The sequence below is a fragment of the Megalops cyprinoides genome, chromosome 6, assembly GCF_013368585.1.
Source record: "Megalops cyprinoides isolate fMegCyp1 chromosome 6, fMegCyp1.pri, whole genome shotgun sequence".
NCBI classification, from domain to species: Eukaryota; Metazoa; Chordata; class Actinopteri; order Elopiformes; family Megalopidae; genus Megalops; species Megalops cyprinoides.
The window spans coordinates 72,427-84,609 of NC_050588.1; the positions used below are offsets into that span (position 1 = coordinate 72,427).

General features: G+C 41.6%; 1 non-coding gene across 1 annotated transcript; it reads left to right on the plus strand.

The window, feature by feature from the left end:
* Positions 1–7,759: 7,759 nt before the first annotated feature.
* On the plus strand, positions 7,760–7,831 carry trnaq-uug. The gene has a single exon. It is a non-coding gene; the product is annotated as a tRNA-Gln (tRNA).
* The last annotated feature ends 4,352 nt before the right edge of the window (positions 7,832–12,183 follow it).

Here is a 12,183-nt window from a genome sequence, read left to right on the forward strand (position 1 = left end):
TCATCATTAAAATCCACTCCAAAACCCACTGCCAGGTCTAAGGATCCACTCCACAGTATACAGACCCTCTCCAATGCATAAACCTGCACCCCAGTGTATGAACCCACTGCCCAGTGTTTATACCCACTCCCATTGTACAGACCCACTCCCATGCTGAGCAGCAGTAGCATTTGACTTTGATTTGACTGATTTGTTTTAATTCTCAGGCCTGAGAGTGTTTCATAGTAGCTAATCATAGCCAAATCACAACAGACTTTCTGTGTTTGTGTCAAGAGCACAAAAACAGTGAAGGATCTGACCCAGAGAGGAGAGTCTGGATCAGATCCTTTACTGTGAATGAGCTGACACCATGTGTGCTATATATCATTAAGATCACACTGACTCCTTGTCATGAATGTTACACCAATGTCATCTCTGCATGTCAGTATCAATATGCTGTCACTGTGTGCCATCACCCCATGGTCATCTCTCTGGGTATAGCTACTGTTTAAAGCATTAACTTAGCTGCGTCGTATACAAAGCTGCATAACAGAAAAGGGCAAATTCCATGAAAACAATTATTAAAAAAAGTTATCAGTCGGCTGTCAGATTAACTTGTCATGATAAATCTTTCAGACTAAGCAGTGCAACTTGTCTTTCAGTAGCTGTATTAGTTGATTTACATATATAAATTACACATACATACAGAGTGCCTTGAAAATGTATTCAGCCCCCAACCCTTTTTTTCCCCCTCAAATGATTTCCACAACCTGATATTTTGACTAATTAGACTGAGATTTCTTTTATTTGTGAATCACTAAATTCTGCAACAGTCCAGCCCAAAAAAAAAAATTATAAACCATTAAAGAAAAAAAATCAAGAACTGAAATGTCAACAATTAATAAGTATTCATCCCCCTTCTTTAGTACTTGGTTGAACCACCTTTCACTGCTATTACAGCTTTTTGGAAAAGTATCCATTAATTTTGTACAATGTGATGGAGCCCATTCTTCCTTGCAAAATTGCTCAAGCTGTACCAGGTTAGTTGGGAGAGTGGCAGTGGACAGCAATTTTGAGGTCTTTCCACATATTATGGCAGAGGGGGATAGGTTTCCATCTAGAATCTCCATGTATTGTGCAGCACTCATCTTCCAATCAATCTTGACCAGATTGCCAGTCCCTGCTGCTGAAAAGCACCAAGCACCCATAACATGATGCTACCACCAGCATATTTCACTGTGGGGTGGCGATTCCTGACTGATGTGCAGTGTTAGCTTTACAGCACACATACCACTTAGTGTTTGAGCCAAAAAGTTCCACTTTAGTCTCATCGGACTACAAGACCTTCTATCATATCTTTGTAGCATCTTCCAAATGACATTTTGCAAAGTCTTTACAAGCAAGCATGTGCTTTTTTTCCCAGCAAGGGCTTATTCCTTGCCACTCTTCCATAAAGGCCCCTTTTGTGCATTAGCTTGGAGACTGATGTCCATGGGTTAACATTTTCAGTTGCAGCCACTGACTTCTGCCTGTCTGACAAGTGTCATTCTTGTTCAGTGATCAAGTTTAGGTGGCCAGCCTGCCCTAGGCAGTGTGGCTGTAGTTCCATGTTAGTGCAGTCAATCTGTGGTTTGACCCAGGAAAAATTGCAATAGTAATCGTTCAAGGTTTTATGTGATCCCTAGGGACATCCAAATAACATTAAAAGTATACCATTATATACTTAGTGGGTCAAGGTAAATTCAGGGGTCGAAATTTGGGGCCTTCATGTCACAGTGTCATACAAAGAAGTGCGTATCTCTGCTTCTGAACATGCTATCTTCATATAATTTATGTCAATACATTGGTTTTCTACAGTGTTCTTTCACATACACCCATCAGATAGGACCTATTCTGAATGTATATGTGCACTTTGGGGGTATCCTTACCCCAAAATGACTTTTTTTTTAATGCAAACAAAGTCAATCAAATTAGGTTATAAACCATTTGTTATCATTGAATTTTCTGCACATACAAATTTGTCTTAGTAATATGATTTTCCATGAAAACCATGATGCATATCAACACACAGATTGAAACCTTAAATGAGACCAAGCTTGAAACACGCCTTGACTGTAGGCCTACATGTAATCTTCACTCCATGTCCTCATCCAAATATTGTACTGACATATTCGCGCCCACACCTCTGCACTCTGAACAGGCTAAGGAGCAATCAAGTCCTTGACGACGTCATTTGCAGCACACAAGCTCCAACAAGGACTGAGGAGCAGGGTCCTGGTCAGAATGGATGGGAATGAGGCATGAGTCTTGGATCCTCCAGCCCCATTCCTCCGGTGGTCACGAGTTTCCCATCCATTCCTGAACCTGATGGTATACTCTGAAGCTGTGAAACATGGCAGACGAAGATGTTGGTGGCAAGTTGCGAGGGTGGATAGCCGTTTCCTAGTCACCTTAGCATAGAAACGTTTCAGCCTGAGGTCATTGAGAGAATTGGTTTCTCCGCCTTTGTAGATTAGTATCATTGCCCTTTCCACTGCAGCAGCAATTTCATCCTTGGTGGCAGATGGTGGCTTGGTTTTTGAAAAATGCTGGCCTGTACTCTGAATGAGTCGCTTTCTCGAACTAGACACAGAGATACCCCTTTCCCAACTCCAAATACTCTGGATGTTGTATCACAGCCAAGCATGGCATGTGCAAACAAGATGTTGTTGCTAACATCCTCACCCAACACATCTCTTGCATGCCCAATGCCCAAAAACTGTGATTTGACGAAGAGGACTTCTTGGACTCAGACATGAAGTACAGCTCTCCTTGCTGATAGAGGTGTAACAGAAGTATCAGGAGGTCAGTGTCATCTCCAACAAGGACAGTTCTTTGTTTCAAAGCTGCTGTTGCTGCCGTTTGAAGTATGAGCACATCTGCGTTGCCCTGAGCATTGTGAACATCCAACCCTGCAAGTTTTAGTCCCTCTGTAGCGAAGAGCGAGAGCAGTCACCCCACCCGGCCTCGAACCCAGGCCTACTGGATACCAAACTACAGCTTTGGTCAAAGCTGCAGTTTGGTACCCCATAGACCCGGGTTTGAGGCCGGGTGGGGTGACTGCCCTCGCCCTTTGCTACAAGTGGTGTCAGAAGTGGAATGGCTTTCCGCGAGGCCATCGGAGGCGTGGCCAGTGTGTGAGCCGTATGAAGGACCCCCAGGTTAGGTTGACCCCAGTGTGAGGGACCCCAGAGATGGGTGAAGCACTAGTGAGTGGGGCACCCTGGGATGGGAGAAGTACAGTGGGGGAATGCGCGAGGTACGCCATTGTGCGTGAAGGGCATGGGCGCGCTTCCCAAAGGGGACGGCAGTGTGACAGAGTGCTGTCACTATGGATGAGTATGCGCTCTGCCCTCACCCTTCACTACGCCCCCCCCAACAGGTTTATGAAACATTGTTTGTTGTCATCGTTTGACAGAAATTCCCGCTTTTTCAACGTCAGTGACATGGTTGATGCGATTCCGGCCAGTCTTTGTATTTCTCCTTTTATGAGCACCATCCTTCGTAGATAGCTGGCTGCTGTACCCATCAAACACGATCACCACTGATTGCCCATAATGTTTTCGAACGTAACCAATATAAGTTTCCACTATTGCCCCGTATGTCTTTCCTATCTCCCAGGGTAGTTGATGGAGGAGGGCCCCTTCATCTAAGATGTACAGAATGTCTTTTTCTGGCACATCATCATGAGGCACAGCGTTCCATATAGCTTTTGCAATTTGGGGTTTGTTCACTGGGAGAAGCAGGTGGATACTGGCAGAGTTCATACTTGAAGGCTTCAGCTAACTTACCTGCCTATGTCCCAGCAATGACTAGTCTCTGAAACAAGAGCTACAGATCAATATGGACAACTTCTTCATTGTTCAGTTTGACTGTGGATTTGGAGTCCATGGTGATTGCGTGTGCTTTCCTCTTGAACGTATATTCTGTCACCGGGTGAACAAACTTTTAGTTCCTTTTCTTTCCCAACAAACAGTGTGTGTAGGAAGAGTTGCAGAGACTGTGGAACATATAGCAGTGTCTTCATCACCGATGACATTTCTAGACTGGTCGGACAGGTACTATTTGCCCGCACAACAGAACTAATGTCAGATAATGTCAGTAATGTCAGACCCTGAAGTTGCTCTTTCATGTGGCGAAAGCTGTATGGCTCCTCATCACCTCCTAGGTAGTCCTTCATCCTGAAGATAAAGTCATTTACTGTCGGCTGCTCCTCATCACTGTGGCGCAGATCATCTGCCACTTTCAAAAAAGCATCAGAACAAGAAAGGGACTGGGCCCTCCCAGTTTTACACCTTTTTGAGCCATCACTGTCTTCATCTTGAAACCATGTGGGAACTTGTCTTCCAGTTCTGAAGTTGCCGTTGCATAACTTGTGGTATACTGCGTCGGCAGAGTGAAGGTCATTCACATATGCCAGTCTTCCTCTCACTATATCAGACCAATAGTCTGAATGCTTAGTGCAACATTCAAGTAGTTTTGTCTGGAAGTCTTTGGTCCTGACAGGAATCAGTTTGAACTCTTTTCACTTGCCTGCATATCTGTCATGCACCCCACAAAACAAACAGTGATCTTTGTATGAAAATGAGGGGCCAGGCGACATCCACTTTCAGCCAACTACCCCTTCTTCGATACATTGCTGCTGTTTCTTGAATTGTTCTATTTTGCATGGATTGATGAATTTCCTCCGGCATTCTACATGAACCACTTGGCCTGGGATTACGGTTATGCCTGCGTTGCAATGTTCGTTGGCTCTGAGAATACCATCACATCCCTTCTGGGTTGACTTGACATTCAGTGCTTCATCAGATGTTTGGTTCCCACAGAATACACACTCAGCCATCTCCATCTGGAACAAAGGCATTAAACAAGGCACACTTTTATACTTCTGATATATTTTGTATATTGTAATATTTGTGAATATATTGCTTTAAGTGAATGAACAAATAAGATAATGATAATAAGAGTAAAGATGCTCAAAGTTGCCAATAGAACCAGTCAGCCCATACACACTCTGTATCTTCACATCAACCCAACTCTTTGTCTCCCCTTTGCCGTGATCCCCTACATCAGGGGCGAAAATCTGATATCAGCTTTGGAGGGGACAATTTCATAACATTTTCTCAAGAGCAATTCCTGAGGAGGACACCAAAAGTAGTGCTGTAACTCTGCTAACATACACTTTGTCACCCTACCAGCTAAGAAACACTACATTGTATTGCCAGCATCTCTCATTGACTCGAATTCAAACAGCTGGTTGATGTTACTGTGGCTAGCAAACGTCAGCTAGCCACTAGCTAACATAAAGAGTGACCTGTAATTCAGTGCAGTGAAAATGAAGACTGGTGATAAGAACATAAGAACATATGATGATGAGAACAGGCCATTCGGCCCAACTAAGCTCGCCATTTCTTAATTAAAGAGTATCCAAAACTGCATCAAGTCTAGACTTGAACACAGCAAGGGTCTCTGCCTCAACTACATGACCTGGCAACCTATTCCATGTATTGATAACTCTTTGTGTAAAATAATATTTCCTTATATCAGTGCGGAACTTACTCTTAACAAGTTTCCATTTATGTCCTCTTGTTTTACAGACTGAACTCACCCTAAAGAATCTATTATAGTTAACCTTATTGATTCCTTTTATAAATTTAAATACCTCAATTAAATCACCCCTAAGCCTCCTCTCGCTTAGTCTAAATAGGTTAAGTAACTTGAGTCTTTCCTCATAGCTTTTATATTTCATGCCAGGAACTAATTTAGTTGCCCTTCTTTGAACTTTTTCTAGAGCTTCGGTATCTTTTTGATAGTGCGGTGCCCAGAACTGCACACGGTATTCCAGGTGCGGTCTGACTAAAGCATTGTTTAATTTCAATATAACCTCTTTAGATTTATACTCAATACTTTTGGCTATAAATCTAAAGAGGTTATATTGAAATTATCGGGGGTCGTGTTCCCCCTGTCCCCGCTGGGATTTCTGCCTATGGCTTACATACAGTATGTGTCAAACATATGACGAATGATGACATCATCGATACTACACATATGTCTATAAGGAACAATTTATACCCAGTTTAGATGCGGATACACCCATAGGAGCAGTGTGGCACAAACTGTAAGTGGAAAATTTGGCAAAATTGGATGTTGGGGTAGTAGTACCCCAAATACAGGTATAAGACATTAGAATATCCTCTGAAAAAGTGTTTTATTGGAAAGATTGACCCCCAAAAACATAGGAAAAGACACCAAATATGTTCAATAGGTGTACATAGACCCTCTAATATTAATACCATTTTACCCTTTTTTGAGTTAGATTGACTGGACAATATTTCTTCCATTTCTGTATGATGGACTGCACTGAGCTATGAGGTATGGTCAGTTCCTTTGAAATGTTCTTGTATCCTTCCCCAGATTTGTGCTACTCCTCAATTATATTCCTCACTTGTTTTGTATGCTCTTCTCTCTTCATTTTGGTTTATTCAATGGAAAATCCAGCCATACTGTTTGACCTTATACAGAGGGAAGGTATTTATGCTCATTAAGTAATTCAAAACAGGTGATCCACTAATTTCCTAACACAGATGGAGAACATTGGATGAGTTTATAAGACAATATATTGCACCTGAGTAAGGTTAGGCTTATAATAATTATTATTATTTTAATGTTTGAAAGGTTTTGGAAGTTTATTTTGATTTGTCTTGATGTACAATAGCCTACTGTGTAGATCAGCTGGAAAAAAAATCTTAATAGATTTTAAATTTGGAGACGCTAACATGTGAAAACAGTACTGGTGGTTGAATACTTTTTTTAAGGCACTGTCTATGGCGTGGATCCGGGAGCGAATACTTTAGCCTGTCAGCAGCAGTGGTGACTGATGTTCTGCAGACAATTTAATCTGAAAAGGGAATTTAAACTAACAACAGTCCTGCACCCAGTTTACATGATAAACAAGCGTACCGGTTTAAATAAGATTCCCCATCCACAGTCATTCCGTTTCACTGAATTGTGTCTCATGCTCTTCACATTAAATTATTTCGCTAAAACCAAAGAGGGTGTAATTTGTTTTGCTTAAAACCATTTTTCGATAAGATTAAAATGAATTCATATGAAGTGCACAATGCCAGAAATCAGCTGCAAATAAGTGATGTTTGAAAAAAATGCACGCCTATTAATAACATACAACAGCCCAAAACATGATAATTATCCAAGGCTCAACAACCACCACGGTGGTGGTTGAGCAGTTGCTCCGCGAGAGTGCAGGTAGCTGTGTCTTTAAATATTTGAATTCGTCCTCTCTGCAGAATCCCGGACGTGACTATCTAAACACTAAGTAAAGGACATCAGTATAAAGCGTTAGCAAACGTTTGCTGCGTTAGTGCAGCACAATGTCATTTACCCTCGCTCGCAGCTTTAGGTAGCTAAATTCACAGTGTTCAGTCGTTAACATGTGCTCAACCACAGCGGGAAACATTTATTCACTAAATTACCTCGACTGCCGAACTGTAATCGGTTTGTATAGTAGGCTAACGTTTGCTAGGTATCTGTTTTTGCTCTGCTTTCACCAACTACGAGTAAAGTCGCTTATTGCATTGATTAGGTTTGCGAGATGCCTTTGAGAGTTCGTGTCGTTTATGTGCCTTTAAATGTGTGTGGCAAACGAAGCTCAAACATATAATATTGCGTAGTGAAGCATGTAGTGATGGTTAATATGAGTATTTCAGCTGATGGTAGCCAACTAGGTCCCATGGTGTAATGGTTAGCACTCTGGACTTTGAATCCAGCGATCCGAGTTCAAATCTCGGTGGGACCTCTTGTTTTTGCAGTGTAGTCGCCTCCCCAAATCAAGCTGTGTTCAAATAGACAAAATGTATGATCTAATAAAGATACAACCGGTATTAGGGATATCCCTAATACCGTTTGTGTCTTCATTGAATCATACATTCATACATACATTAAAATGAGTACCGAGATATTTTATATAATGTTTTATATATATATATATATATATATATATATATATATATATATATATATATATATATATATATGTGTGTGTGTGTGTGTGTGTGTGTGTGTGTGTGTGTGTGTGTGTGTGTGTGTGTGTGTGTAAAATGATATAAAATATCTCGGTACTCATTTTATATTTGAGGAGGCCTTCTTAGCAATCTCTGTACTCATTTTATCGGCTGGTCATTCTATCACAATAGCTTACTATTTTATGGAAATCAAACATTGAATTCATTGGTTTGTGAAGAGAATAATTGATATGCATTCATTACTGTAAATCTCAGTATGGGTTTCACATTCTGTGTATTATTTATGTATTAGTGGCTTTTGCATTAGTGCTGAAATTAATAAGTGTACTTTGAAAGTTTGTGAATGGGACTGTTCTCTGGTCTCTACAGTTTAGTTTCCTTGAGAGTCTTTCGAAAGTCTTTGACTTTGAATGCAACATAGCAGAGCCTCCTGAAAGACATCCGCTCACAAGTTAGCTGTAACAATCGGTCTCGGACAGTCACGTCACTGATACGCCCCCCCAGTGCCAGTTTTAGGGGATAGCCGAATTAAACAAACGAGAGAGCATAGGTATAGTTTCTTTACGTTGTTACATTATGCTTCGTCAATATGGATACTTCGAAGAAAAACGAGCGGATACGTTACAGAGACAAACTCAACAAAGTTGCCAGAGACCGCTATTTGGCCAAATTGTCCACCATTAACAACGTAGATCCATACGAGCTAACAGCAAGCAGCTGGAGAGCCGACCCAGCACTGCTTCCACCAACTTCGTACCTGGACATAACAAACTATCTTGTTTATGGCATAAGTGCATATACATTTAAGGAGTTTCGGAATTATAAATCTCTCGAAGCTCATGGACATTTCTTCAATGGCTGGGTGCAGGATCTGTTTTCATTTCGACCGGAGAACTGCACAAACACAGTCGTCACAGCAAAGGTAAGTTGACTGTAAACAAGTGAACTTGTAGGCTACTCATTGTTATCAGCCTTGACACGGTAATTATGGTTTGTTTATGTTTTGTAATAATTTCTAACATGAACATAAAACAGTCATGAATACTACATTATTATGACAAAGTCATAATGGTGTTTGATATTCCTTTTTAAAAAACCAACGAAACAACACCTGACATAGTCCTAAAGTAAACCTGATACCTTATTTATGAAGCAAAATTTAGCAAAGGATTTAACACTGTTGTAAATTGTTGTTCTCTGTCTGTCTGCAGGTCTTGCACTCCCAACGCCTGAGCATTGCATTCAGTCTATGTGTCTAACTTGGACAAGCCTGCACAGTCTACAGTCAAAGCAGTTTGCTATCCCAACAGCTGTGCAACAAACAGCTGTACTGCTACTGCATGGGGAAGACAAAATGAGGAGAATGCAAGAACACAATACAGACTGGAGACTGAAAAACATCACTGTGATTTTGAGATGACACAGTGTGGCTTCATCACACAGTGTCAGGTGAGTGAGGTTGGGGCATCGCCAGACGGGATAGTGCAGTGCACCTGCTGTGGAAGAAGCTGCGTTGACATAAAATGCCCATACAAGTATCGTGACACTACTGTCGAGGAGGCATGCAACAGCTGTGACAGAGACTTCTGTTTGGAAGTAGTGGATGGAGAGCTGCAACTAAAGAAGGATCATCCATACAATAAACAAGTCCAGACACAGATTTTTATGGCAGATGCAGAGTACTGCGATTTTGTTTTGTGGACTTTGAAAGACTGTGCTGTGGTGCATGTTGCGCCAGACCCACAGCTCTAGAGTGCTCTCTTGAAAAAGGCACAGCAAATTTTTGAGTATGTGTGTGTAGCAGGGCTGAAGTGATTAGCTCGTGTGAGTCCTGCGTAAAGCCTTAGGTAGCGGGTAGCAGGTAGCCGAGTGGTTGCAGCGGCTACGTCACTCCCCGAGACCTGGTTAAGTAGTGTTGTTAAGGGCAGTTTGCCTTTAGTTCAACTGGCAACGACGCTGGCTGTAAGGGGTTGGCAGGAGCAGTAAGAACCTCAGTTTGAAACCCGCTCGCTCGCCGATCCACGTAACATCTAGGCTAATACACAACGCAGCAAGATACCACCCGTTACATTGGTGCCGTGACCCGGATCACTGGCTAAAGCACAGCTTGGCCGCCAGTGGTCGCCGAGGAGTCAGAGGAGGTCAAAGGGGGTGAGTGTAGCAGGGCTGAAGTGATTAGCTTGTGCGAGTCCTGCGTAAAGCCTTAGGTAACGGATAGCAGGTAGCCGAGTGGTTGCAGCGGCTACGTCACTCCCCGAGACCTGGTTAAGTAGCGTTGTTGCCGACAGGCTAAAGGCAATTTGCCTTTAGCTCAACTGGCAATGACGCTGGCTGTAAGGGGTTGGCAGCGAGCAGTAAGAACCTCGGTTTGAAACTTGCTCACTCGCTGACCCATGTAACATCAAATTAAACACAATGCAAGATGCCACCCGTCACATGTGTGTCCCAGAACTTGTTAGCTGTTACTTCACTCAGGGTGCAGAAAAGGAGCCACTTCAGAAGATTGCTGTTCCTGGAGGAAATCAGAGAAAAACATACCAAACCTCTAACACAGTACCAGAGAAGTGCAAGAAGGGGAAAACAGCCAAAAAGTTGTGGTGCCTTTGTCGTGGACCAGAAAGCAAGGACAACATGGTCGCCTGCGACAATCAAAACTGTACAATTGTCTGGTTCCATCTAAGTTGCGTGGGGCTACAGCATGCACCTGCCCAAGAAGACATGTGGCTCAAACTGTTCCACCCACTCCCAATCTTGATGCTGCTCATCTTACTTGTCTCTGGTTTTTGTATAAATAGTACACCTGCACACAGTTGTTGTTGTTGTTAAAATCTGACTTTGTTTTTTTACATACTTTGTTTGTAAATAAATAAATGTATCTAAATAAATAAAAGGAAGTAGTCAAGAACACCAGATGTATGTAAAATTTTATTGTACAAACTGTGTATTTGTGCGCCGCTCATGTGTGGTTCATGGGCACCGCCATGACAGTTCTGCTGAATGTAGCAGCGCATTCTTGCGAGATGCGTTATTTCGTGCCTTATTGTATTTTAACTGTAACAAATGAAATGTACTGTACATCAAATCACATCAGATTTAAATTTTAACTATGCAATTAATTATATATTTACTGCATGAAATTATGGAATCAATTATGATTCAATTATCAATTATGCATCATGAATATAGAGCATTTATGCAACAGCACTTACAGTAATGCTGTCACATAATTGTGAGGTGAGCAGCTGAAACTGAAACTCATTGCATAGCTAACTACTTAGGACATGCTTTTAGGCTCATTAGGTTATGTCATGTAAGGGCTTAATTATATGAGTGGGTGGTTTTTAGAACATAAGAACATAAGAACATATGATGACGAGAACAGGCCATTCGGCCCAACTAAGCTCGCCATTTCTTAATTAAAGAGTATCCAAAACTGCATCAAGTCTAGACTTGAACACAGCAAAGGTCTCTGCCTCAACTACATGACCTGGCAACCTATTCCATGTATTGATAACTCTTTGTGTAAAATAATATTTCCTTACATCAGTGCGGAACTTACTCTTAACTAGTTTCCATTTATGTCCTCTTGTTTTACAGACTGAACTCACCCTAAAGAATCTATTATAGTTAACCTTATTGATTCCTTTTATAAATTTAAATACCTCAATTAAATCACCCCTAAGCCTCCTCTCGCTTAGTCTAAATAGGTTAAGGTTTTCTAAAGCTTCAGTATCTTTTTTATAGTGCGGTGCCCAGAACTGCACACAGTATTCCAGGTGCGGTCTGACTAAGGCATTGTATAATTTCAATATAACCTCTTTAGATTTATACTCAATACTTTTGGCTATATATCCCAGCATCCTGTTGGCCTTTTTTACTGCTACAGCACACTGCCTAGATCCTGTTAAGCTTGGGTCAACCATTACTCCCAAGTCCTTTTCAAATTGAGCACATTCTAGTTTTTTTCCACCCATCAAGTAGTCTTGTATAAGGTTCTTATTTCCTACATGCAAGATTTTACATTTATCTAAATTGAAAGTCATCTGCCAGGTATCTGCCCACTTTTGGATGCTGTTTCCTGTATTACCTTAGTTGATTCTATACTGTTGGCTAGACCCCCTAGTTT